The sequence below is a fragment of the Vicugna pacos genome, unplaced genomic scaffold, assembly GCF_048564905.1.
Source record: "Vicugna pacos unplaced genomic scaffold, VicPac4 scaffold_19, whole genome shotgun sequence".
In the NCBI taxonomy this organism is placed as follows: domain Eukaryota; kingdom Metazoa; phylum Chordata; class Mammalia; order Artiodactyla; family Camelidae; genus Vicugna; species Vicugna pacos.
Genome location: NW_027328740.1, coordinates 78,261,873 through 78,287,929, shown reverse-complemented (window position 1 = coordinate 78,287,929; position 26,057 = coordinate 78,261,873). Strand labels below are relative to the sequence as shown.

The 26,057-nt window shown below is 42.3% G+C and overlaps 1 protein-coding gene and 1 long non-coding RNA gene across 2 annotated transcripts in view; one reads left to right on the top strand and one right to left on the bottom strand.

Annotated features, from left to right (window-relative positions):
* LOC140693599 (uncharacterized) overlaps positions 1–4,935 on the bottom strand; it is a 61,138-nt gene extending 56,203 nt beyond the window's left edge. Inside the window, exon 1 of the long non-coding RNA XR_012069363.1 lies at positions 4,719–4,935. This is a non-coding gene — a long non-coding RNA (uncharacterized lncRNA). The remainder of the gene's footprint in view (positions 1–4,718) is intronic.
* LOC140693564 (uncharacterized) overlaps positions 1–24,370 on the top strand; it is a 115,104-nt gene extending 90,734 nt beyond the window's left edge. Inside the window, exons 8-11 of the mRNA XM_072957352.1 lie at positions 489–609; positions 6,746–6,945; positions 7,249–7,375; positions 24,333–24,370. The gene's annotated coding sequence lies outside the window, so the exon portion shown is untranslated. The remainder of the gene's footprint in view (positions 1–488; positions 610–6,745; positions 6,946–7,248; positions 7,376–24,332) is intronic.
* The last annotated feature ends 1,687 nt before the right edge of the window (positions 24,371–26,057 follow it).

Sequence of the window (26,057 nt, the reverse complement as noted above, 5' to 3'; positions counted from 1 at the left end):
CGGGTGTTGGCCAGAAACGGAAAATGACAGCCTCCAAGGAGCCTGGGATTAAGCAGTTATGTTTTGTCAGTGCTGTAGATTTCAGAAAATGCTTTTACCGTTTCTCTCCATCTGAGGAAGCAGCGTGCTCTCTTCCCAGCATCAGGAGTTCAGGGTCTCGGAATGGTGGGGGCTGACTGCACTGCCGTAAAGACAGCTGAGCTAGTCACTGCATGTGTGGTGCTTTCACGTAGTGCATTTCATGTTTTTTAAAAGGTTTCAACATGTAGTTAATTAACTGAGTTAATTAACATTTAATAAATATGAGGCTTTTTTGAAAAGACAGTTATAGGCAGAATATAAGTTGTGAACACTTTAAAAATGGCTTCATTAGTGAAATTTCAGTAAGGAAGTTTCAGTTTATCTTATTTACGCCTCTCTTTAAAAGTAACAAAGAAACAAGACAGAAAAAGCAGAGGATTACTTCTGTTCTTCCTCTCGGCTTGCAGGTGCCCTCACCTCCAGTGGCATCCATCCAGACACCAGCACTGACACTGGCCGTGCTCAGAAATGCCTCAGCCCTGAAGACACAACTGACAAATGGAAGGGAGCCGCGTCCTGTTACAGCAGGTGCTCTCACTTTGTGGGTCCTTATGTAACTGCGTGGTGTTATTCAGGATCGCCCTTTCTACACTGTGTGACGGTGCTGCGGTGTCTCCTAGTTATTTGTTTCTGTAACTACTCATGTATTTTTTCCAATGTGTGGTACTAGACATCTAAAAATGCATTTTTCAGATGAAAAATAATGTGTATTTAATATAAAAGTCTGAAAAAAGAGTCAAAAGGGTCTATCCTGGTCCCAGTACTCAAAGATAATAATTAACACTTTAACATCTATTTTCTGTTCTTTTCATCAGTGTGTATCAGCTCTGTCATAAAAACCAGTGAGCACTGTGTGCCTGTTTACTGTGTGGAGACCTCCATTTTCCATTCGGCTTATTACACATTTTTCTACAATATTCTATCTCCCCTGACATGATTTTTAATGACCAGTATAGCATTCTGTTTTGTGGAGGCATCGTCCATTTTACTTTGTATTTAAGTAAACTTTTAAATTCCAAGTATACTTAATTGAAATTCTGAAAAGAGAACTGTGGTGGTACCGAAAGTCCCCTACTTCCCTTCCCCTTTTTTCCTGAGAGTAAAAGCTGCTGACAATGTGGAGTATATATTTCATGACCTTTATGCCTTTGTCATATATATATACACACATACATACACGTATATGAGAAATCTATGTATATGTGTGTGTATATATGCTTTATTGAAAAATAAGGCCATACTATATGTTTTCTGTAGCTCGGTTTATTCACTAACGTATATATCATAGACCTCCTCCCACTCCAGACTCACCCGGTCCTTTCAGATAGAGTAAAGGGGTCTCCTGATGTGCAGGTTTGGTCTCTTGTGTAACGACACCTTTCGTGGGAGAGTACTGTGGACAAGGCCTTGGACCACGCTGAAACGCTGCAACTTTAGTGCCCACAGCTCTCCGTGATTTACCGCATCATTGTCTTGATGGTGAACACTTAAGTTTTCTCCATTTTCCACTGTCAGAAAGGGTGTTTGACTGGCATCCTTCTTGTACAAACATTCCTGTGATCTTGTATGAGTATTCCTTTAGCTAAGGTTTCTGGAAATTTAGTCCTTGGATGTGACAACTTCATACATCACAGGATGCTTTCAAGTGAATCTTGAAATTCCTTCTCCTGTGGGGCATGAAAAGATGTAGAATAACTTATGTAACCAATTCTCTATCGCTGGATATGATTTCACTTCAGCATTTCTTCCCACCATTGTAAACAGTGCTGTGCAAATGTTCTGATGAGTACATCTTTTTGAACTGATTTTTTCTAAATGTAACGATTCCTAAAAGTGGAGTTCAGCCTGTGTGCACACACGTTTTTCAGAGTTTACATATCCATTGACATGTCATCCTCCAAAAGATCGCTCACAGTTTGTTGTCTCAAAGATGGACACTAGCTATAATATCTTTTAAACATATTTGCCAATATGACGAGCAAAATGATTTTCATTATTTTAGTTTGCACTTGATGACCAGTGAGGTTTTGAGCATTTTTCACTCATTAGCCATCTGACTTTTAAAAAGTGAATGATCCCTTTTGTCCTTTGCAAACATTTAAGTGGGGGAGCTTCTTGCTGCTTTGTGACAGCTCAATGTGTATTATGAACATTAACCCCTTGTCTTCATCAACATGTATCAGAGAGCTTTTACTTGTCATTTCTTGCCTTTCATTTTGTTCAGTAGGTTCATTATTGTTGTGGCCCAAAATAATCTTAAGATAGTAAATGTCTTCTTTTTGGGTTTTATTCTTAGAAATGCTTTCTTATAATGGTATAAATTTCTTCTGTAGGTTTTTTCAATCTCTAAGATGGAGATGATAATGGTACTTGTTACAGTGAGGAGAAGCTGAATTGATATGAGCAAAGAGTTGTATTTGCTCTTATTAGTACTTTCTAATATTTACATCATTTTCTGTAATTTTTCTTGTGGTCATTTTGACGGGAATAGAATTTGTTTTTTCCAGGTATTCTCTGATTGTAACAAGACAATTATTAAATTCATACTTTGCTTTTTAATTTGAAATCCCACCTGTAAAAAATACTTATGTATACTAGAGTCTCTTTTTGAGCTCATGATTTATTTCTGTCAATCTTACTTTCTTACTCTAGCACTATATCTTACATATTGTAAAAATTTATTTAATATATTACAGTGTGAATTTTTTGATTCTTTTTTCGATCCCTAAATTTCTTGGCTTGTATTATGACTTTATTATTCCTGAAGAATTCTAATATAATTTTTTCAAGTTAAAAAAAAAAGATAAGTGTTGTCATGGGATTTTTTAGTAATTTTGAATTAACTTTACGAGAACGTACATCTTTAAAACTGCTTTCCTCCATACAAAAGGTTGATGTCTCTACTTTCACACTTTTACTTTACCCCTCAGTACAGTCCTGTACTTTCTCCATGTACAACATGGGCATTGTTTTTGAGTTTATTCCAGATTATTGTTGATGTTTTTGTTAATTTTTTAAGTGAGAAATTTTTGCTATTATATTTTTTAACTGTTAAAACTGACACCTAGGAAGGCAGATTCGGTTTGTAAATACTCACTTTGTAACTTCTCATTTAAAATTGTAAGTATTAAGTACTTGTTACAGAATCCTTTCTTTTCTGTTTTTAAAAATTTGTTTCCAAGATTCTCAAAATGGTCATAGCTAAGTAGTATAGGTGGGGAGACAGATGGAGAGAGGTAGTGTGGCTCATGTACAAACTGTGAGCACTTTCATGGCTGCCTTTATGCTGGAAAAGCTGATAAACAGTCCAGCTTAAACCAGGGTGGCTTTGTATGCACTTGAAATCCAGCTTTCCTGCCTGTATGGTGAAGCCTGGTAGGTGTGGCAGGTAGATGATCAAGGTCGAATGGAGGTTATTGGCTGCACAGAGCACTGTGTCTGAGAATTGGAGACCATCGCCATGGGAAATGCTTGGTGCCAGGAACAATGCAGAGGAGCTGGGGAACCTTGTGTTAAGGATTTTCCAGCCCTGGGAGTGGGAATATCAGACTCTGCATTCAGATCTGAGTTTGAATTCATCCTCTTTAGTTTACTTGTCCTCTGACTTTTGTCAAGCTATATACCGTCTTTCACTTCCTGTTTTCTTGTCTCTCAAATTAGGAGAATTACATCCTGCTGCTAGAGTGTTTGATCAGGTTAAATAATTTGTGTCTATAAGATGTCACATACAGTCACAAGCTCAGTGAGAAATGGGCTGTCGCCTGTTCTTCTGCAGCTCAGTGCTTGACAAGACATGGGGGAAAGCCAGTCCCTAATTTGTGTGTGATGCAAGTAGGAACAAAATTAATGTCTTGCCTTTCCCTAGCAGTATTCTTACAGCTTTGCTTCATTTACTTCTTTCCTCCTTTCCTTTCCCCTTTCCCATCCTCCACCAAAAGAGCCTCTCAGAAAAATAGATTCAAATTACTTTAAAGGTTGGCTCATCCTCATGAAATGATAGTATCATAAAAAAAACTGTGCAAATCCCAGAATATATTTTATATGATTTACACACACACATGTGCGTGCAAACACACACACACACAAAATCAGTCTACCTCCCACTTACAGAGGGAGAAGGTCCACTTTTTCTGAGTTTTCATTCACAGAGAGTGAGAACAATGTCTCTTACACAGACTTTCACCAGGCTTCGTGCATGGTGTTTTTAATTGAATTTCTGTTTGTGGCCATAGATATAGTCTCCTAATAGAAGAGAGAAAGTGGAGACATAGACATTCCGCTGAGATATTGGTGTCATCATATTTTAGTTGTAAAGGACTTAAGACAGCATAGAGTTGCAACATTTTATGGGTGAGAATCCATGATGTTGTAACTTAGACAAGAACCTGGGTCTTCTGCCATCTTGTCCACGCGGGTGAAGAGGCAACTGGGCAGGGGATAGTAGGGATCCTTCCTGCTTCACTTCCATGTTCTTGCTAGTTTTCATTTCAGCTGCCTTTAGTTTATGTTCATGAGGCCACTCATGGGAAGGTCACTCTGTCCTGATAGATTGAGTTTCTTATCAGCGAAAAGCTCTGGACCCACTCATATTTCCAAGAGTTTTCTGCTGACCTGCTGACACTTTATATAATTGAGACCTAAGAAACTACTGAATATAAAATCCTTATTGTTATCGTTTCCCCTCGAGTTCCATAGGAATGGGGTGCTGTCTCAGGCTGTCTAAAGCCAGATCTGAACAAAGATAGGGTGATGGGCTGTGCTGCTGGACCTACACAGTCGAAGGGGATTTCCACCTTAGCTTTATAATCAGGCAGATTAGTTCAAATCTTGCCTTTACCAATTATTATCTTTGTGTCTTGGGGGAGAAACTGTACTTTTTTGTGTCCAAATTTGTTTATCTGTAAATAAGTTCAGTATTTATTTTAAGGTTTCTGTTTTAGAATTGAATGAGCTAATTCATTCATTTATACCTAAAATAGCGATCGCATGGTTCTATGCTGGTGCCTTGGTAGTTGATTATTAAGGGAATCGGCAGTGAGAATGGGGGTGGGGGACCCCTGGATAATAGAGCTTATATTCCAGGATATGCTTGTAAAAGACTGGATGTGCAGTAGATTTTTAGTAAATATCTACTCCTTTCCTAATCTGCATTGATTGTTTATATATCATTATACAAATATATTAACAAGTTTTATTGCAATTTAAATATTTTTGTAGTATTTACATTATGTAGCTATAAAAATACATGAAATAAAATGATTTGACTTTTATTTTCTTTTCAATAAGCAAAACAAAATAAAATAGAAAAGAAAAAAGTCTTGAGGGAGTAGAAATAATTTTATTTCTGTGGAATCAATTCCTTGTAATAGGTCTTTGTCATGTTGTTAAACAGCATATAAAATTGATAGGTTGTGACATACTGGAAATGAGGAAACAGTGGAGACATACTACCTCTAATGCAGTCATTTTGTTACCAAGTCCAAACTCGTTCTGCTTGCTGCATGACAGGCCAATAAATGGGGAGATGAGATGTTGGAGTAAGGAATAGTGACTTCATTTGAAAATCTGGCAGACCCAGAAAATGGCATATTGATATCCAGTAGAACTCTCTTCCCCAAAGCAGAATTCAGTCTCCTTTTATACTAAAAAGCGGCGGGGATGTGGTTGGTTGTTGCAAACTTCTCGCTGTACGAATTGTTTGTCCTTGGAATCCTTTGTTCCTGCAGCTGTCCATGGTGGGTCAAATTAAGGTGCCCCCGTAAAACCTCCAAATAAAAGAAAGGTTATTATCTATTTTGCCACTTGCCATCTGTACATAAGTGTAGAAGAGCTAATATCCTTAAAGATCAGAGCCCGGAGAATAGGCTGTCCTGGATATTTCAGGCTAAAGGCAACTTTTTTTCACAAAAGGTGCAGAGATAGCAAGTCGGAGCCTAGAAAACAAGGTACAGGTTTAAAGCCAAACGAACACATCTAACATGGAGTCAAATTTGTTCTTTTCTTTTACAATTTCTTTTTCTAACTCATAAATAATTTTAGTAAGAAACATGAGAAATTTTTTTTATTTTTGCTTCTTAATAACGGATTACAACTACACTTTAGTGAGCAGGGATGCTGTGCGTGCCTTGGGGTCACAGCAAACTCTTGTTGGGGGTGGTCGACCCTGTAACATACCTGATGTCCCATGAGTGTTGGTGAGGGTCCCCCTAACCAGGGGCTCTATTCAGGAACCACCATATGCGCGTTGACCTCTGGCACCTCTTTTTCAGCTGCAGGAAATTTTTTCAGATTTTGTGATGGAAAAATCTCTCCAGCTGCAGATAATCAGGGAATAAAGGAAGAGGAAAAGCGCTTGAAGTAGAGTAGAAGAGAAGGACAGAATATCAGGGAGCGTGGGGACTTGGCAGCGGGGCCTCGGGAGAGAGAGGAGCAGAGGTGTGGAGGGTCCCGGCTATGGAACTAGCTCCTGCACCTTTCCCCGCACCCAAGCCACACAGCTTTTAATTGGGCCCAGGACTCCCTCCTGTCTGGATGTCACCCTGGGCAGAACTTTGAGAATCGAAGCTAAGGGGTGGTCAACACTCACCTAGGGGGTCACTGAGGACTTTGCTCAAGTCCACATTGACTTTTCCAGTCATGTGCCTTCACCTGTTCTTTATCTCAGGATCTGAGAAGCAGGAGCAAGGAACTCATGGAGAGATCCAGGAAGATATCTGACTGTGTTAAGAGACGACAGTCACAGTGACACGTGGAGCGAAGACACTTGCAGTAAAGTAAAATAACTTCACAACTATTGCATCAGAGCTGCAAGTGTGAGAGAACCTAAGCCTGTCTCAGAGTGCAGGGGACAAGAGAAAAGGAATGGTAAAATTACCACTGACATTTGAAATTTTGTTAAAAAGAATGCTACTGTTAATTGTATCACTTGAATGTATGCAGGTGTTTTTCTATGAGCATTCATAGGTTCACAAAACCCCACCAGCCACTCTTGCTCCCATCTGGTGTGGGCTTTCTCAAGCACAGTGCCCTTCCTGCTTGGGTGGGCCACGCTGCTGGTCCTCGCCTGGGGCCGGACTGCTACAGGACACTGAGTCCCCGAGGCACGACCTGGGATACATGACAGGAACATCTCTGCTCTTGGCTGAGGGCCTCCGTTTCCCCCTGCAGTGTAAGAATGCCGGTGACTCAGTTAGAAGCATGCATCCAAGCCATCCTTCCGTGTCATCACCATCTAGAAGCGGTGCCTGAATATTCTGAATTTCTGCAGAATGTTGTTTGCAATCACCTTGAACAAGTGAGTGTGTGTCCTCTTTCAAGTGGAGGAATTACTGCCGTTTTCCTGGAACTTACTCACCACTAGTCCATCTGAATTTTCTGTGCTAGGATTCAGTATAGCCTGCTAATAACTCTGCAGTCAGATCTTGAAACCCTGATGAAGAGGATTATTTATTTTCTTTCCTTATATGATAGTATTTTACTTTCAAAATTCTGAGTTTTCTGTTCTTGGAGGAATTTTTTTGGGGTTTGGAGAAACAACTTTGCTCTTACCATCTTTGTGACCTGTTGCTATATGCATCTCACCTGTCTTCTGTCACTTGTGAGGCGGTTCCATTTGTGACCCTGTCCGGGTTATTCATGTTATAAAACATAAAATCTGTAAAAGTACAGAACCCTTTTACTCCGAAGACATTCCACAAATACTCCTTTAATCTGTGTGTGGTTTTAACAAGACACAAACATTAGAACATATACTTGCAGGTTGCCAGTGCAAAATCCCCAAATGAATAGTCTAGCTCAACATCTAAAATCTTTCTTATCTACCTTGGATATGTATGGATAAGTGAAGCAGTTTGCTAAGAACCCAAGACCAGGTTTAGGATACAGGCTGATGTAGCTCAGCGGGTCCTCCCAAGCTGATGCTCTGCCAGAGAGTGGGGTTGAGGGGAGAGGGCGTGCCCTGCCCTCCATGAGCTGACAGTTTCATGGCAAACACCTTCACAAGGTGAAGAAATTGGGGTTTCTTCTATGAACAGTGGGTCTGAAAAGAGCCCAAAAAGCATGGGAGTGACACAATCCCATTTGTCTCAAGTAGGGGAGAGTGGCTGTGGGGCCACTTGGGAGACTCGTGAGTCCAGGTGGGCAGTGTTGGTGGCTTCCACTTGAGCGGTAGGATAGTGGGTAAAAGCGAACAGATTGAAGGCATGTTTAGATGGTAAAAAGAAAGATTTAAAGCTGTCTGTGAAGGTAGGATGGAGTAAGGCCCAGGTTTCTGGGTGGATTAATGAGTTAAATGATGGTCCTGCTGTGTTCTGAGGAGGGAAAGCTGCAGAGGGATTTCTGGGGGAAAACTGATGAGTTCAGCTGTGGGTAAAGTGAAAGGTTGTTAGATGTGTGGTCTGGGATCTCAGGTGAGAGCCAGTAGTGAGTAGGGAGAGGGGAGAGAGACTTTCAAATAATTTTATCTTGTGAACATACATATAAGGATGAGTAATGACACACTTAACCCCTCTATATTCTGTATTTAAAACCCAGTAACATTTTGCTATATTGGTTGCAGGGGTTCTTAATTTTTTAATACAAATAAAATAAATAGAAACAAAATAGTGGAGTTAATGAATATCTTAGAGTTGATGTGTGTCCTTGTATGTATTTTGATTTCTCATCTTTATAAACATAATCTACAAAAAGTTAACTTGCTTAGAATAAGAGTTAAACACAGGGACATGACACACTCTGTTGGGGGTTGAAGGTGATATCTTTGGCAAATTATATAGCCTCTTTTTGCCTTTGTTGCATCTTCTGTGAATGCCCCCGTGCCCCTCATCACAGCTGATTTCCTAGACTAGAAGTTGGGAGGGAGGCTGCTGAATGGAGTAAGAGGTGGCAACTGCTAGGAACAAAGAAGACAAAGACAAAAACAGATTAAAGCCGAGAAACTGAGTCCTAATACCCTCAAAGGAAAAATAATCCCGCAGTGTTTTGAGCCACTTATCGTAAGGGAAACAAAATCACGTGGATCCAAATCTCTTGAGCATATGTATATTGTGGGTGGGAGGGTATCATCAGAAAAGGGTTGAGAAGAGGCTTTTTGGTTTCCCTTAACGTTTTCAGTAAGAATGGGGTGCAGAAGCAAAAACCACCCGCTACACAGTAGAAGGTGTTGTTTTGTGCGAAACTGACCAAAGTTTGGAAACCAGTCATCAGTGGTGCTGGGAAATGAAGAGGCTTCTGGATTGGGTGGGGCACTTGCTGTGACTTCCAGGTGACCTGCTGGCTGGGGGCTGTGAGGCGGGTAGTAGGTTTGCAGTGTGACCTGGGCATAATCCCTGGCTCTGAGGCTGCTGGTCTGACTAGCAGACCTGGGCAGATGCAGTCCTATTGGGGCATCTCGCGATGTGGCCTGGGACACCTGCCAAGCTGAGGGCGAGAGGAGGGATCCCCTAAGGGGGTGTCCCTTTGAAGAGTAGAAACGTCCTCCTGCAGGGGAGGAAGAGCCTCTGAGCAGCGGGCCGGATGCACAGGCAAGAGCAGCCTGAGCACGGAGATTTCGGGGACCTGGAAGTCATAAAGTGGCCCGAACAGCCTTGTTCCTGAGAAACTGGAGAGAAAAGATGCTGCAAATGCAGGCTAATTTCAGACCCTGTGGTGGGTCATGAGTGATAGGAAAGAACTGGTCAGGCAGGCACGAAAGAACCCTGTGGTTGTCCCAGTTGGGGCGTCACACCAGAGGGAGGAGCAGAGTTATAGACTTTGTCACTTTTTATCTGTGTGACTTTGAACAATAACACCCCACCTCTCTCTATATATATCTTCATCTGTAAAGTGACCGAGTGACAACTCGTGTCATCAGAAGGCTTAGTTTAGCTCTGATCCTCATTGTCCAGTCCTGTCAGTGCTGCCCTGCAAGGTTCTGCAGTGGGTGCTCTTACCCTGAGATGGGAGGGCGTAGAAGGGCATTGTAGCACCCGAGGGCAGGAAGGGGTTGCTTTAAAAGCAGACATGTAGCCTCCTGCAGCTGCAGACCTGCAGGCAGTTTGGTTTATGGTCGTGGAGAGGACTTTGGAGGTCTTAGCATCGTCTTAAGACTTGTTTTCCCTTGGGGACCTGATTTGCCTTTGCAGATTAATGTTGAAGATTTGGGCTTCTGGCAAAGCTGTTTTCAGAGATGGGTATATATGTAACATATAGTATAAAATGAAAGGTTTTATTTAATATTTGGGACTTTGTAGCTGTAGGGAACAGCTCTGTTGGCCTGGTTTCCACGGAGGACACTAGCAGTCGTCAGAGCGTGCGGGAGGGCAGGCAGCCTGCAGTGCTGCTGCAGGGGTTCTCCCCAGCAGGACGCTCTGCTGAGTTGACTCTTCTCTGAGTTTGGTTGCCAGAGGAGCAGACAGCAAAGTAATGAGTTCTGGTGGGATTGTATAATGACAGGAAGAAAGAGGGAGCCGTAGTTCTTAGGGACTACTACACTCTTTTGGTTCCTGATCCAGTGTGTCCCATTACACAATTGATGAGTTGTGTCTATTCTGGGACTTGATTGAAATAAACGTGCAGCCTGAATATTAAGAGTTATGTTTTATTTGTCAGAAGGACTCGAGCCAGGATGACCGCCTCTCAGAACACTCTGAGGGACTGCTCGCAAGAGTAGGGGAGAAGCTAGGATTATATAGGAGCTTTACAACAAAGACCAGGTAGTCAGAACAATAAAACATTGCTTGTTATCTAAAGAAAGCCAGGTATCTCAAGTTCATGAATTTAATGCTTTTCAATATATGGGAGGAAGCCAACATTTGGGCTGACTGAATATATACTTTAGACAAGCACCTAGCTATCTAGGGCCAGTAATCTGTCCTTTCTTATTCTGAGTCTGCTCAGAGGGCACCGTTGTGAATGGCTGCAGGCCTGTCTTCACTGGGGGGTGGCGGCAGCCGCTGATGACTTGTTTTCAGCATTCTTTGTTTAGTGACATGGTTGCAATATTTTCATTCAATTTGTAGTGTTTTCATTCACAGAAAATTATGGTATTACCCTGATTATGGATAATCTGGAAGCTTGGAATTGAACCGAGATGGAATTACTGCAGGTAACTTCTACTTTAATAAGCCATGTGTAAACATGAACACGGAGGAAGCATACAAAAGGATTCGGTGGTGAATGGGAAGGGTTTCTGCACGTTACAGGAGAAGGCAAGGCAGAATTCTTCTTCTTTGTGGGCAGGTATGTGAGTCCAACTTTCCTTTCTGAAGTGCTTTCTGAGAACTGTTTATGGTAATGAACCAACATTGACAAACGGTGACACACATTGCATTTAAGAGCTGGCTGGCTTCAACTTGGGTATTGGACAGGTGGAATTCATAGGCAGTGGTCAGGTGGATGGGACAGAGATGGAGCCCAGGCCTGGGCCCATATTCAGGTTGAAATCGCCATTTACTCACCATAGCGCCTTGGACTTGAATGTAACCTCTCTTAAACTGATGGTGAGTCTGTGAAATGGGCATGATAATATTCGTTACTTCCTGGGCTTGTTGTAAGTTCTGAAGATTATTATAGCACACATGAAGCACTTAACACACTGACACTTAGCAGTGTACACTTTGTTCGACCACCACGCTTGGTGTGTGTCAGAGCCTTAAAGGCAGCATGTGTCTGTTTAGGATGCACTGGTAGCCCCTTGGCTACTTTGTGAATTTGGTGATTTCCTTTAATACTTGTAACTCTGTGTGCCATGGGCAGTTATTTTTATGGACAGATGAGGAATCTCAGGGTAAAAAAGACTGTGTAATTTGCCCAAAGTCAGACCATAATTTTGTGTGCAGGGGCCTCGGTTCAGCATGGGCTCCTGGGCCTTCTGCTCTCTCCGTTCAGCACCAGAGCCAGATGTGGGCTCGGCTGTTTCCCAGCCCAGAATATCCGGCAGGCCACAAGACACACCTGGTCCTGTGCTGCTTGAGCAAAATCTCCGGAGGAGAGGCAGTTACAAAAGGGATAAACATAAAAACAGACGACAGCAAATTGTGATCAGCTCTGAGAAGGAAAGGAACACGTCTGGCCGTGCAGAGCTGGGAGCTTTCCCGTCGGGGCTGCTCTGGGGGCGCTCATCTCAGCTAAACAAGCTGTGCTGCTGCACCAAGGCAGGAAGGCAGGGCGCGTGTGGCCAGGTAGACAGGGCCTCGTTGATCGTACTCATTCCCTATTAAGTGGCAGGTGTCACAGGCACTTAACTAATAAACAGACATTGGCCAGAATCATCACGCATTTTGCTTGGTAGTTTTATTGGCGCCAACTTTGAGAGGAGGTCATTGAAGCTGGGGAGTTTGCTGCATGCCCGTGATTACCATGGAAATACCCCCACTGGTCTTTCAACCTAGACTGGTGTGGCTGTCATGTCCCAGCCCTGTGAATGGCATCGTGCAGCTTCTCCCAAGTGGCCCAAATGACTGACATTGATATGCTTAATTCGTAGGAAATGGTATGTGGCAATAAGTGAAAAAGGTAGTAAGAAATTGGAAAACTAGAAAATAACCAATTCTTCCCCTGCTGGGGGACCGTACCCTGTGTCTCTCACCCCACTCACTGCCTGTCACCTCCTCCCTGCCGACTCCGTGTTCAGAAGCCACTCTGAGCCTTTGAAGAACATTTTGCCTCATGACACTGTTGACTAGGACCTGCGACCTCTCTGTCCCTGGTTAACTCTCTCTTCAAAGCCATTTAAATTTCTTGCAGGCTCCTCCACTCAAATGTAAGAATAGCCCCTTTAAACTTCTTGATGCAGCTCCTTAATGAAGATCTTGGGAAGGAAACCTAGCCAAAACCTGGGAGGTATTCACAGAGTGAATGTAACCTGAGCATTTTTTGACGTTCAGAATCAGAGCGGTGGGAGACACAGGAAGGCCTTTTTAAGTTAGCAAGTGGAAAGAGAAAGGACTCAGGATGTTTGAGACTGAAACATCTCGGTCCCAGCCAGCAAGGCACCTGCGTTCAGGATGGTGTGTGGGGAGTGCAGAGTTCTCAAAAAGAAAGAAGTGGTGGGATGGCAGGGAGGACATTTAGGTACTTAACTGGGGAAGGAAAAAGTTGGCTGAACAATTCATGGTTGAACAAGAGGATTGTGACATGATGTGCTTGTATTTTGGAGAGAAGGGTTTTGTGGAGCCAGGCCTAAGGAGAAATCTCTCTGACTGGGGAGTCAGCACAACAAAAAAACACAGAGAACCAGGCAGACCCCATGGCCCCTGATGGGGGAGAGGCTGCCCACCAATTGGAGACCTGGAGGCTGCTTCTGTCCCTTAGCTGGGGTCTCAGACCTCACTTCACATCCCAGTCCTGTTGATACAAGAAAAAATATGTGGGGCATGAGAAGGGCTGTGTCCCAGGCTTCCGTTGAGCCCCTGGGATGTGCCCCACCAGATTTTGTTCCTTGGCTTCATGCAGTAAAGAATTCAAGAACAAGCCAGTGTTGAGTAAAGGTAGATTTATTCAGAGAGATACATTGACAGGCATGAGAAACGTCACGAAGTATGGGGGTTTGATGCTCAGATTAAAAGTAGGCACACACTCCACAGAAATAGTGTGGGCCTTCTCCGAAGAGGTAGAGAGAGGGGTTCCTGGGATGTGGCTCTGTGTTGCTCCTTTTCTTGGGCTTCGTGGTTTCATATGCTAATAAGTAGAAGGACCAGCCTTAGGGCAAGGGGCTGGGATTCCAGGGAGTTGGCCATTTTCCACCCTTTGACCTTTTGTGGCTAGCCTTGTGACGGCCATGGTGCCTGGGGCCGTGTTATTCACCATGTTACTATTACAATGGGTGTATAATGAAGCTCAGGATCTACTAGAAGTTAAATCTCTTCATCCTGAGCCTCAAGACCTATTGGGGGTTGAATTCTCCACCATTTTGATGTTAATTGCTGTGGTCTTTCTTGAATGGCTTGCTCTGCCCCCTTCCATCCTGTCTCACTGTGATGACACAGAGAGAGCAAAGGCCGGGCCCTGCGTGTGTTCCTGCATTTAACAGCGGGAGATGTGGGGTGGGCTGAGGATGACTCTGAGTGGTGAGAAATATGTTTCAGATTTTCCCACATGAGACATGGGGACCTGCCAGCAGCCATTGCAGATTTATCTCACGGGCATTATCGCTTGTGTTGTTACGGAAACAACAGGCCAGCCAAGAAATAAGCAGCACTCAGAGGGTGGGAGTACTGAGATTTATTATGCCAGCGGGCTCAGAGGGGCTTCTGTTCCCAAGCCCTGAGCACATCCAAGACGTGCACATGAGGTTTTATAGGGTTAATTACAAGTATGGGGCTTTTAGCCAATAAGGCTCGAACAACAAAAAGCAAGGAATCAGTACACTGAAGCTTATCAATTTGGAACAGATCACGTTACTGACAATTGTTGACCTTGGATTTACGAGTTAGCTTGTTAGCCCAGTAAACTGACACTGAACTTCAGATTTACGAGTTAGCCCAGCAAAACTTAGATCAGTAAACCGACACTTATCACACTTAGATTTGTGACTTAGCTTGTTAGCCCAGCTGGGGTTTTTGTTCACAGTGTCACTCATCTTTTCTATTTTCCTTTTATTTTTAAAGTATTTAATCCAAATTTAATATCAGGATTTTTTTGGAAAGAAATTTCTCTTTTTCTTTTCTTTGGGGCTCTTTTGGGGGGTAGGTAATTAGGTATATTTATCTGTTAGTGGAGGCCCTGGGGCTTGAACCCAGGACCCTGTTCACACTAAGCACACGCTCTACCACCTGCCCCATCATCTTTTTCTTTTTGCTTTAGCTGCCAAGAATCTTACAGCTGAATTTCTAGTCGGCCTTTAACACTTGCCCTGACTTCATGGAATCCATTTTTATGAGTTTACCTCCCCCTGGTTTCATTTAAGTATTGAATCTCCATTTTCTCTTCACTCTCAGTTTTGCCTTTTTGTTGTTATGGTTGTTAAGCTGTGTTTAAAAAATTGTTTAATTTCTCTTTTAGCAGGAGGCTGAAGTAAATAAATATGTAAACAAACATCACACTTAAATGCTTTTATATATTCTAAGCTGTTTAGTAGTTAATTAAAAACCAAATTGAATATTAAAGGGATAACATTTTTAAATTATTTTTTAATTTTTTATAAAGACATAGCTGATTTAAAATATATGTTTCAGGTGTACAATAGATGCTCCATTTATAGTTACTGTAAAACATTGTCTGTATTCCCTGTGTTGTAAGATACATCCCTCTAGAGTGTTTACATTACATGTTGCAGTTTGTATAAGAAAGTTGGGTAACGCAGAGTCTGGAACGTGGCTGTGTATGACTCAGGTTCACGCTCACCCTGCCTGTCAGAGCTCAGGCCTTCACTCCTTTCTGCAGGGGAGCGAGTGGAGGCAGATCTCACCAGCGCTGGCACCACACTCTGAGTGGCAGTGACAGCAGTGACTGTGTGTGGACGTGAAAATTGTTGTTCCAAGAGTTTTACATGCTTTTCTGCATTTAATAATTAAAGCCCTCCTGTGAGGAAGGGTTTTAAGTTTTTAATGAATAATACATTTTATTTTGGTATTGATAGACTTCAAAACTCCGGAAAATTTACAGGAGTAGTACAATAAATGCTTAGATACAGTTCACCTTAAAGGGCACTATTTGCCCTTTTGTGACGGGCTTATTTTAGCATAAATTTTCAAAGTTCATTCATATTGTAGCCTGAATCAGTACATTATTCTTTTTGTTTGATAATATCCTTTTCCTTTTTTTTCGTTTTTGGTCTATTTAAAAATATTTTCATTGAAGTCTAGTCAGTTTATAGTGTTGCATCAGTTTCTTGTGTACAGCACAAAACTTCAGTTAAATAGGAACATACCTGCATTCATTTTCATATCCTTTTTAAACATAAGTTACTATAAGTTATTAAATATATTCTCCTGTGCTATACAGTATTTACTTGCTGTTTATTGTATACATACTCAGCATCTGCAAATCTTGAACTCCCAATTTATTCATTCCACACCCTCTCCCCTCTGGTAACCATAGTTTGGTTTCTATGTCTCTGTGTCTGTTTCTGTTCTGTAGATAAGTTTATCTTTTTGTTCCTTTGTTTTTGTTTTTTTTTTTTGTTTTAGATTCCACATGTGAGCGATCTCATATGGTATTTTTCTTTCTCTTTCTGGCTTATTTCACTTAGAATGTCATTCTCCTGGTCCATTCATATTGCTGCAAATGGCATTATTTTATTATTATTTTATTGCTGAATAGTAGTCTATTGGACATATATACTACAACCTCTTTATCCAGTCGTCTGTCAGTGGACATTTAGGTTGTTTCCATGTCTTGATATTGTAAATAATGCTGCTGTGAACATTGGGGTGAAACTGTCTTTTTGAATTACGTTTCCTTTCGGATATATGCCCTGGAGTGGGATTGCTGTGTCATCTGGGCCCCCAAGGTTTTGTCTTTTGAGGAACCTCTATACAGTTTTCCACAATGGCTCCACCAAACTGCATTCCCACCACAGTGTAGGAGTGTTCCCAATTCTCCACAGCCTCTCCAGCATTTAGTGTCTATGAACTTCTGAATGATGGCTATTCTGACTGGTGAAAGGTGATACTTGTTTGCAGTTTTGATTTGCATTTCTCTGATAATGATATTGAGCATTTTTTCATGTGCCTATTGGCCATTTGTATGTCTTCATTGGAGAAATGTTTCTTTAGGTCTTCTGCCCATTTTTGGATTGAATTGTTTGTTTTTCTTTTTTATCAAGTGTAAAAGCTGTTTACATATTCTGGGAATTAAGCCCTTGTCACTTTCATTTAATGCAACTATTTTCTCCCACTCCATAGGTTGTCTTTTTGCTTTAATTTTTGTTTTCTTTTCTGTGCAAAAGCTTGTAAGTTTAATTAGAACCCACTTGTATATTTTTGCTTGTATTTCTATTGCTATAGTAGACTGCTCTTGGAAAATATTGTTGAGATATATGTCAGATGTTTTGCCTATGTCTTCTTCTAAGAGGTTTATAGTGTCTTGTCTACAATTTTTAGTCTTTAAGCCATTTTGAATTCATTTTTTTGTATGTTGTGAGGGGGTAGTCTAACTTCATTGATTTACATGCAGCTGTGCAGTTTTCCCTGCACCATTTGCTGAAGAGGCTGTCTTTGCTCAATTGTATGTTCTCACCTCCTTTGTCAAAGATTCAATTACCAAAAGTTTGTGGGACTATTCTTGGTAATTTTGTTTATCCATTCATTGATGGATGGATATTTTTAGTGACTTTTAGCTACTCTGAATGATACTGCTATGAATATTGATGTGCAAGTTTTTGTGAGAATACATTTCCATTCTGTTGGCTGTACAGTTGGCCCACCATATCTGTAGTTTCCACTTCATGGACCAAGATGGCTGATTGCAAAGGGACTTGATCATCCTTGGATTATGGTATCCAGGGTGGGGGTTCCTGAAACCAACCCCCCGAGGACACTGAAGGATGACTCTACATGTAGGAGTGGAATTGCTCAGCCACATAACTCTAACCTTTTGAGGAAACATCGGGCTCTTCCAAAGAAGCTGCACCATTGCCCCTTTCCAACGGCTGCATATTGAGGGTATCCATTTCTCTGCCTCCTGATTGACACTTGTTATTGTCCATGTTTTGATTATAACCATCCTAGTGAGTTTAAAATGAGATCTCATTTTGATTTTGATTTCGCTAGTGATGCTGACCATCTTTTCAGATGCTTATTGGCCAATTGTGTATCTATTTAAATCCTTGGCAAATTAAAAAATTGGGTCGATTTTCTTTGTATTGTTCAGTTGTAAGCATTTGTTTTATATCCTGGATACTAGTCTCTTATTAGATATATGCTTTGCAAGATTTTTCTCCTATTCTGCAGATTGTCATTTCACTTTAATTTTTTTAAACATTAAAACAATTTCTTTATAGGGGAGGTAATTAGATTTATTCATTTTGTTTTTCTTCCTTAGTACGCACTCTATCATTTGAGCTACCCCTTTCCCCTTTCATTTCACACTCTTGATGTTGTCCTTTGTAACAAATGATTTTAATTTGATGAAGTCCATTTTATCTATTTTGTTTTATCACTTGTGCTCTTGGTATTGTATCTAGGAAGCCATAGCCTATCCTATGACCACAAAGATTCATACTATGTCTTCTTTTAGAAAGTTCATATATTTAGTTTTTACGTTTCTGTCTGTGATCCATTTTGAATTAATATTTGTTATATAAAATACGGGGTCCAGATTCCAGATTCATTCTTTTGCCTTCAGATACCCAGGTGTCTCTGCTCCATTTGTTGGATAGACTATACTTTCAATGGAGTGTTGTTGGCACATTTCTGGAAAACTGACTGTAAATGTAAGTTTCCCCCCAGGATTTTTTATTGTGTCTCATAGATTTCTGCATCCAAACTTATGACAGAAGCATAATGACTTGAGTGCTATAGATTTGCTGTAACCTTTGAGTGAGTCCTCCAAATTTGCTCTTCTTTTTCAAGATTGTTTTGGCTGACCTGGGTCCCTTGCTTTCAATATGAATTTTGGGATCAGTTTTTCAATTTTTGCAAAGAAGTCAGCTGGAATTTTGATAGGGATTCCATTAAATATGTAGATTACTTTGGGAAGTCTTAACATTTTTAACAATATTTTCTACCATTGCATGATCATGGGATGCCTTCCATATATGAAGATATTTTAAATTTTTTTTGGTGATACTTCAAAATATTCAATGTACAAATCTTGTAAACTTTTGTTAAATGTATCTCTCATTTTATTTTTTATGCAGTTGTAAATGGAACGGCTTAGCTTCATAAGGGTGGGACTATATATATCAATTTATTTATTTCTAGGATTCCTACATAGCAAATACACTAGGTTTATATTTGCTACATTGATCTATCCACAATTCTTCCCACCCCCATGTCATAAGAAACCAAGACCCAGCTTAAGCCATCTGAACACCTATGTGGAAGTGAGAAATGAGACCTTTGGGTGGGGTTTGTGTAGATGATACTGAGATCTTATTCAGGATGGCTTCATCTTAATTTCTTTTAAACAATCCTTTCAGAGTACATAGTCAGATACATTAGGAAAATGCTGTTTTGATGTGCGGAGGAGCTAAGACTATAATTTTCAAGTAATTTCTAGTGAGAGTGTTGTACTTGAAACATAATTTGCATCAATCTTTGAAGATTTATGTTTCAGGAGCTTTGAGTAAATAATACCTGTCTTTATTCAATAACTACAACTAAATGCTCAAGCAACATGTAAGAGTTTGAGCAAACTGCTCCCGCCCTGTAGTGCTGGTTGGTTGCAGCTGTAACTGGAGTCAGCGCTTACCTCACCCAGTACACTTGTGCTGATCTGCTCAAAACAGTTCGTCCAACAGTTTGTCGGTAGTCTTTTAGACAAAGCCATAAAGCATTGATTTAAGGTTGCTGGAATGTAATCTATTCTTATTAATATTAAGTAAGCACATATTGAGTACTTACTGTATGTTGGGAATTGTCCCTCAGCCTCACATGAATATTACTTCTAATAAAACCTCTCATATTTCCCTGTTATTTGCACTTTACAGATAAGGAGACTGAGGATTAGGTCTTCTCTCTTTTGGGGGGAGCTCATTATCAATGATGGGAAGTTGTAAGGAAAAAGATATTGATTCATCCAGAGAAAATATTTTTCTGAGATTCAGTATTGAAGAAGGTAACCACTGAAGAGGGTGATCATTGTTTGAGTGAGACGAGCCCCGGGTTGTACGGAGTCAGCATCCCTGTCCTGGACGCTGCACGTGTAGAGCTGCGTGGTGGGTGAGGCGGCGCGGCCGCGCAGGGAAAGCGGATGCCGGGCCGTTGGGCTGTGCTCAGGCCCGGTGGGGCTTTCTCCTAAGAGCAGTGGACCGTCATTGACAGATTTTAAGTAGGCTAGTGCGATGCTCTCGTAGATCACTTTTGTCTTGTAGAATGCTTAGAAACATTTAGAAGGCTCGGCAGGAGGTGATGTGATGAGTCAGAGTAGGGTGGCTGCGAGGTGTAGCAGTGTTCAATTTTCAAGTGATTTTCAGTCCCAGGTTTGTGGCTCAGTAGCCGTGTCACTTTGTATGACACACCCAAGGAAGTGAAACAATTTATCTAATCAATAGAAGCAGTGATGTACCGAACTCCCAGGACTGCTGTGTAGATCCAGTGAGATAACGTGTGCACAGTGTGCAGCATGGTCCCCAGCACAGAGTCAGTGCTGAGGGAGTGCCAGTGAGTACCTGGTAGGACAGGTGTGGGTGGTGGATCTCGTTGACTGAGGAAATTTGCCCCTGAAGGAGGGGTCTTGTCACATCTGTGAGTGATTGGCCTGAGCTGGGAGAGGCAGGGAGACCTTGCCCCCGACCAAGGGCCCTGGGCAGGATGGCTATGGGAGGAACACCGTGAAGTTAGCTCTTTGCAGGTGGAGTTGGAGGTGCCCTTGAGACATCTAAGTGCAGTGTCACAATCACAGAAGTGGTCTGGTCCCGGGCTGTGCATTTTCCTGCTGAGATATTGATCTCTGAACGCGAAGACATACTTTACAGGACAAGTGAATAGTAGTATCATCTCTCATCAAAGCTCACATCTCTTTATTCATCACTCACTTTGCTAATTGGGTACTTACAGAACACACTTCACTGTCCTCCCCTGGGCTCAGGCTCCACAGAAAAGAGCTGGTGAGTCTCCCTCTTTTCCAGAAGAAGACACACTTAGCTGGTAGACTTCTATACCTCGCCAGACTTAGAATTTTAGGTTGTTGATTTAATTCTATTTTCTGTTGGTCATCTCCTGACAGGAGAGACGTTTTACCTCATGGTCAGGTTTCAATTAGCTGTTACTGAGAATTGCTGGTCTGATCCATAGTGTATTTATTCTATTAACTTTGTAGAGTACTTATCATTTTTCTGTCTTTGCTCTTTAATTTTGTTTGCCCCTTCAATTTTCTATCTTATTTGGGACCTTATTTTATTTTTTAATTAAAAAATGTCTATTAGCAGTTAACAAAACAAAAGCAAAGAAAAAATGCACATGATAGCTAAATTTAGAAAATATCTTGTGTGTTTTCTGTCTCAGCAATGGAGGGTTCTAGAAACTCGTGAAAAGCTTCATTACATAAGTTCCTTTAAATTCTGATTAAGAAATAAAACCTTCCTTCCTCATCTTTCAAGCTGCACAGCTAATTGTCAAGAAAGTGAGGGGAAATTCTCAGAAGCCAAGACAAACCAGAAAGCAGGGATTCTGGGAGATACGTGAGCCTTAGAAGCCCTGGGGTGCCGGTTGGCTCCTGAACTGAGTTTCAGTTGCCCTGGCAGGAGGGCAGGAGGTGAGCCTGTGTCCTCTCACACTGGGAGTTGGATGGCTGTTCTTATATAAGGCCAAACACATCCTGAGAATCCTGCTTTATAAAAGGTTGAATTAGAAAGAAAAGAATAAAAGCATTCCTCAAGGCAAGGAAGTAAGGAAAGTAAAATTTTTTGGAAGCGGGAAAAATAACATATCCAAAGTAAGGATTTAGTTTAAAGCTGTTCTGGCATGAGAGTGACCACAAACCCATGGCAGAAAATCACAGCTCCTCCCGGAAAGAGAAGGTGTGTTTTGAATGAATCAGTGGACAGCCATTCTGAAAAAGGCCTCCAGAGTCTTCTGGATCAAGATACTGGACTCAAACACCTCCCTTCCATGGTCTCATTTAAATAACCAGAAAGGTTTTAAAGGAAAGAAGCCATAATCATAGTTCTATTTATTGACATTACTTTATGCTAGGAATTCAAAGGTGACTATGGAGTTGTCTCCTCTTTTATGGACCTTACTTTCTATTTGACATAGTTGGGGAACTTGGTGGAGGGTGGTGTTAGTATGTTGCAATTAACCAGGAGAGGAGTTTAAGAAAGCAGTGAAGGGTTGGTGACATTTTTCGCTGAGGACAGTCCTGTTCAGTTGGCTTGTAATTACAGGCTCGTTGAGTTGTCACTGGAGGGAATTAATCTTAAGGAATTTGGACTTAGCTCAGGCCTCTTCAGAATGGACAAGTGAACCTGGAGAAAGACAGTCAAATCTGTGCAGACATTGAAGTTCACTTCAACATGTGGTATCCATGAGCCAAAGATAGGACTAGTAGGCAGCACTTCTTGAGGGCAGAGGAGTGGTTTTTAAGGTTCTTCAAGAATGAATCCCAAGGTACCGGGATGGCCAGTTGTCAAACTGTGACTTTGCTCTTTGGACGGTGTATCCACCAAGGGTATTGGCCGTTTATAAGTTTCCATTTCTCCTTAATACATGTCAGGTTAGGAGGACGTGGGCATAAACGTTTCACACCTTGTCAAGGTGACTTTGGGTACCTGCCTAGAATCATGGGCACAGTTGCGGCTGCGTCATACATCTTGCCGCACATCCCGCTCCCCGGCTCCGTGATCACGGCAGAGTGGTTCCTTATTGAGCTGTCCATCTCCTCTGTGACATCGTAACCAAACAAAAGATTGGAGAGTATTAGCTTGGCTTTTTTCTTTTCTAACATTCCCTTCAAATTATGATGACTGATAGTGGACCCAGTTACGTTTGCAGATGATTTACAAGTAGGGCTGTCAGTACAAACCTTGTAATCCCCGCTGTGTGATCTAGAGAAGAAAGTTACACTCTTTCCAAATTGTTTTGATGCACTTATGTGGGAAAATGATGTATGTTTGAATATGTATTTCCTCTCTTACTCATCATGGCTAGAGATGAATATTTGTAGACATGGAATGAGTACTCTGTATTTGAACTGTATGGTCCCCTAAATTCTCCCCAGCTTTTTAAAGTCATCACTGGAGTGCTACCTCCAGAGTGCCGCAAAGCATCCAACACTGCCTGCTCTTCGGACACTGTAAGTTTCCAAGTTGGAGAAGGCTGCTGGCTGGTGAGGCAATCTCTCGCACATCTCTGGTTGGGTGATGTGAGCTGAGAACACAAGAATTGGCAGACAGTAACTAACCACGATCACGTCCATTTCTGGAACACTCATGGAGGATTTTACACCTATGCTAGTGGAATACGTTATTTCATTTAGTTTTCCCAAAAATCATATTTAGATTTTATCACCTGTATTAAAAAGGAAACTGTCAAAGCGAGTGACGTGCAGACTTTGGACTGGAACACGGGTCTTTCTGATCCCTGTCTCTGTTCCCTCCCCGGCCTATCCTTGCAAATGACCAGGAGACTCTTCCTCTGTCTTGAGTTTCCCTCTGATGTTACCGCTCTCTTTGTTTCTAAGAGAGGAAAACAAGTCTAAACTTACTTTCCAGTTGGAAATGGAATGGAGAGTTAACGTTGGAAGCCGGGAGAATCTGTCCTGTGATGAAGTGGTCTCCGAGCCACTTCCACTGGGATGTCACATCACTGTCTGGGCCCCTTGCTCAGCCTGTGCACAGGTGACAGCGCAGTTGTGCCGAGCAGTCCTCCCGGACAGGGCAGTGGGTTGGAAATGAGTTTGGGGATTTGGTTTCATTACACAAGTTCCTGAGGGCCTTGACCTGGCACTTCGAGTGGGAGCATTCCCTGTCCCACAGACTGTGCTCTGGGCCCGTGCAGACCTGACGTGGCCTCAGCCTGAGTCTCAGGGCCCGTGGTGATGAGGAGCATTTTAGCCCAGGGTCTGCCGGAGGCTCTGAGACTACTGGGCTGTGGGACTTTGTCCAGGATGATAATAATTCCTCCCCGAGTTTCAGATTTCCTTGCCTGTGAGCCGGGGTAGTAGTTGTTTCTGAGATGATTGTAATGATTCAGTAATGGGCGCAGCGTGTGCTGACAGGTAGCTGGGTGCTTTAGGAGCAGAAGTCGCAATCACTCTGTCAGCTTCTCCCTGTGCGCTCTGTGCTTTGAGAAGTTGTGTGTTTGGTGAAAGTCCCGCCCAGACCCTAGGGTCTAGATGAACTGTTGTTCCTTTACTTTCCCTTCCTTTTCCTCTTTCCCTTCTCTGTGTCCCATGTTTAGGTAGCAGATTCCTCTATTTCAGGTAATACGGGCTTTTCTAGTAAAGGGACAGGTGGAATGCGGAGAGGTGGGGCCCAGAGGGGGTCTGGAGTGTCTGCACAGTGCTGCTTCCCTGCGTTTCTGCATCCGGTCCCATCAGTGCACTAAGTCAGCCTTCCTCTTCCTTCCTGTGTCATCGGGTCTCTGTTTTAAGGGAAAACCATTTTTATGGGTCTTTTTTCACTTACGTGTTTCATTCAGATGCTTGTTGCTTTTCTCCCTGTGCTTCAGCGTTCCGAGGAGAAAATTCAGCCGTGCAGCATCCTCTCCGAGCTCTACAGTTGATCGGCTTCCACTGCAAGTCCACCTTCTTCAAGCGGGTGGCCCCCGTGCGCCACGCGGCCCCCGGCATCCCGGAGCCTGGCGGGAAGGCCTGCTCCCGACTCCTCCTGCAGACGCTTCCTGGCTACAGTCTGTCACTGGACTTGCAGGACTTCAGCAAATGTGTTGGAACTAAAACATTGCTTCAGCCCCATTAACCATGCCTGGTTTGGGCCCTGCTGTCCTGCCTCATCAGGGTGAATCTTGATTCATTTAGAACAGGGCTCAGCAGACTTTTCCTTTCAAGGGCTTGGGGGTAAATATTTCAGGGTCTGAAAACCTCCTGATCTCTGGTGCAGCTGCTCAGCTCTACTGTTTAGATGCCAGAACAACCAGATAGTCCACACACCCATAGAGCTTTATTAACAGCGGTGGCTGGGGCTGGATTGGGTGTATGAACTGCAGTTTGCCCCCACAGCCTCCTCAATATTGACACCTGCACCAGAGTGTACATTTGTGACAATGGGTGAACCTACACTGACATGTCATCATCACCCATAGCCCATAGTTGACACTAGGATTTACACATTGTGTTGTGCACTCTGTGGGTTTGGACAGATGTACAATGACATGTATCCACCATCACAGCATCATACAGAGTCGTGTGTCTTAGTGACCTTAAAATGCTCCGTGCTGCACCTCATTCATTGCTCTTTCCCCTCTAGCCTCTGGCAGCCACTGATCTTTCAGTCTCTGTGTTTTTCCCTTTCCCAGAACACCATACAGTTGGAATCAGACAGTTGCTGAAACTTCCCAGATTGGCTTCTTTCACTTGGTAATATGCATTTAAGGTTCCTCCATGTCTTTTCATTCCTTGATAACTCATTTCATTTTAGCACCAAATAATAGTCCATTTTCTGGCGGGACCACAGTTTATTTATCCATTCACCTACTGAAGAAGAGCTTAGTTGCTTCTGAATCCTGTTGAGTATGAATAAAGCTGCTATTAACATCTGTATGCAGATTTGTGTGTGAACATAAGTTTCCATTTCATCGAGTAAACACCAAGGAGCACAGTTGCCGGATCATATGTTAGAATTACGTCTAGCTCTGTAAAAAATTGCCAGACCGTCTTCCAAAGTACCTGGGCCATTTTTCATTCCCACCAACAATGCATTATAATTTCTGGTGCTCCACATCCTCACCAGCATTCGGTGCTGTCAGTGTTCTGCATTTTGGCAGTTCTGACAGGTGTGCAGTGGTATCTCGCTGTTTCAGTCTGCATCCCCTTGATGACAGGTGCTGTGGAGCATCTTTCCAAAGGCTTCTTTGGCATCCAGATTTCTTCTTTGATGAGGTGTGTGTTCAGGCATTTTGCTCATTTTTTAATCAGGTTATTCATCCTTCTTGTTGAGTGTAAAGAAATTTTGGTATATTCTGGATTTCAGCCCTTTATCAGTGTGTCCCTGCCCTTCACCTTCAGTGCCAGAGTTGTCCTTTGGGTCTCAGTGGAGTGTCAGATCTTCAAAGAGATTCCCTGTCTTCCCTCAGCCTAAATACTGTCCTTGTATTTTTCACTTTCAGTGACTCATTTTGTTCTTTTTAAATAGCATTTCCCATAATTTGTAAGTATATTAAAGACAAAAGGGCAATGATTGAACACCGCCTGCCCAACCAGGCTGTGTGCCCTGTGAG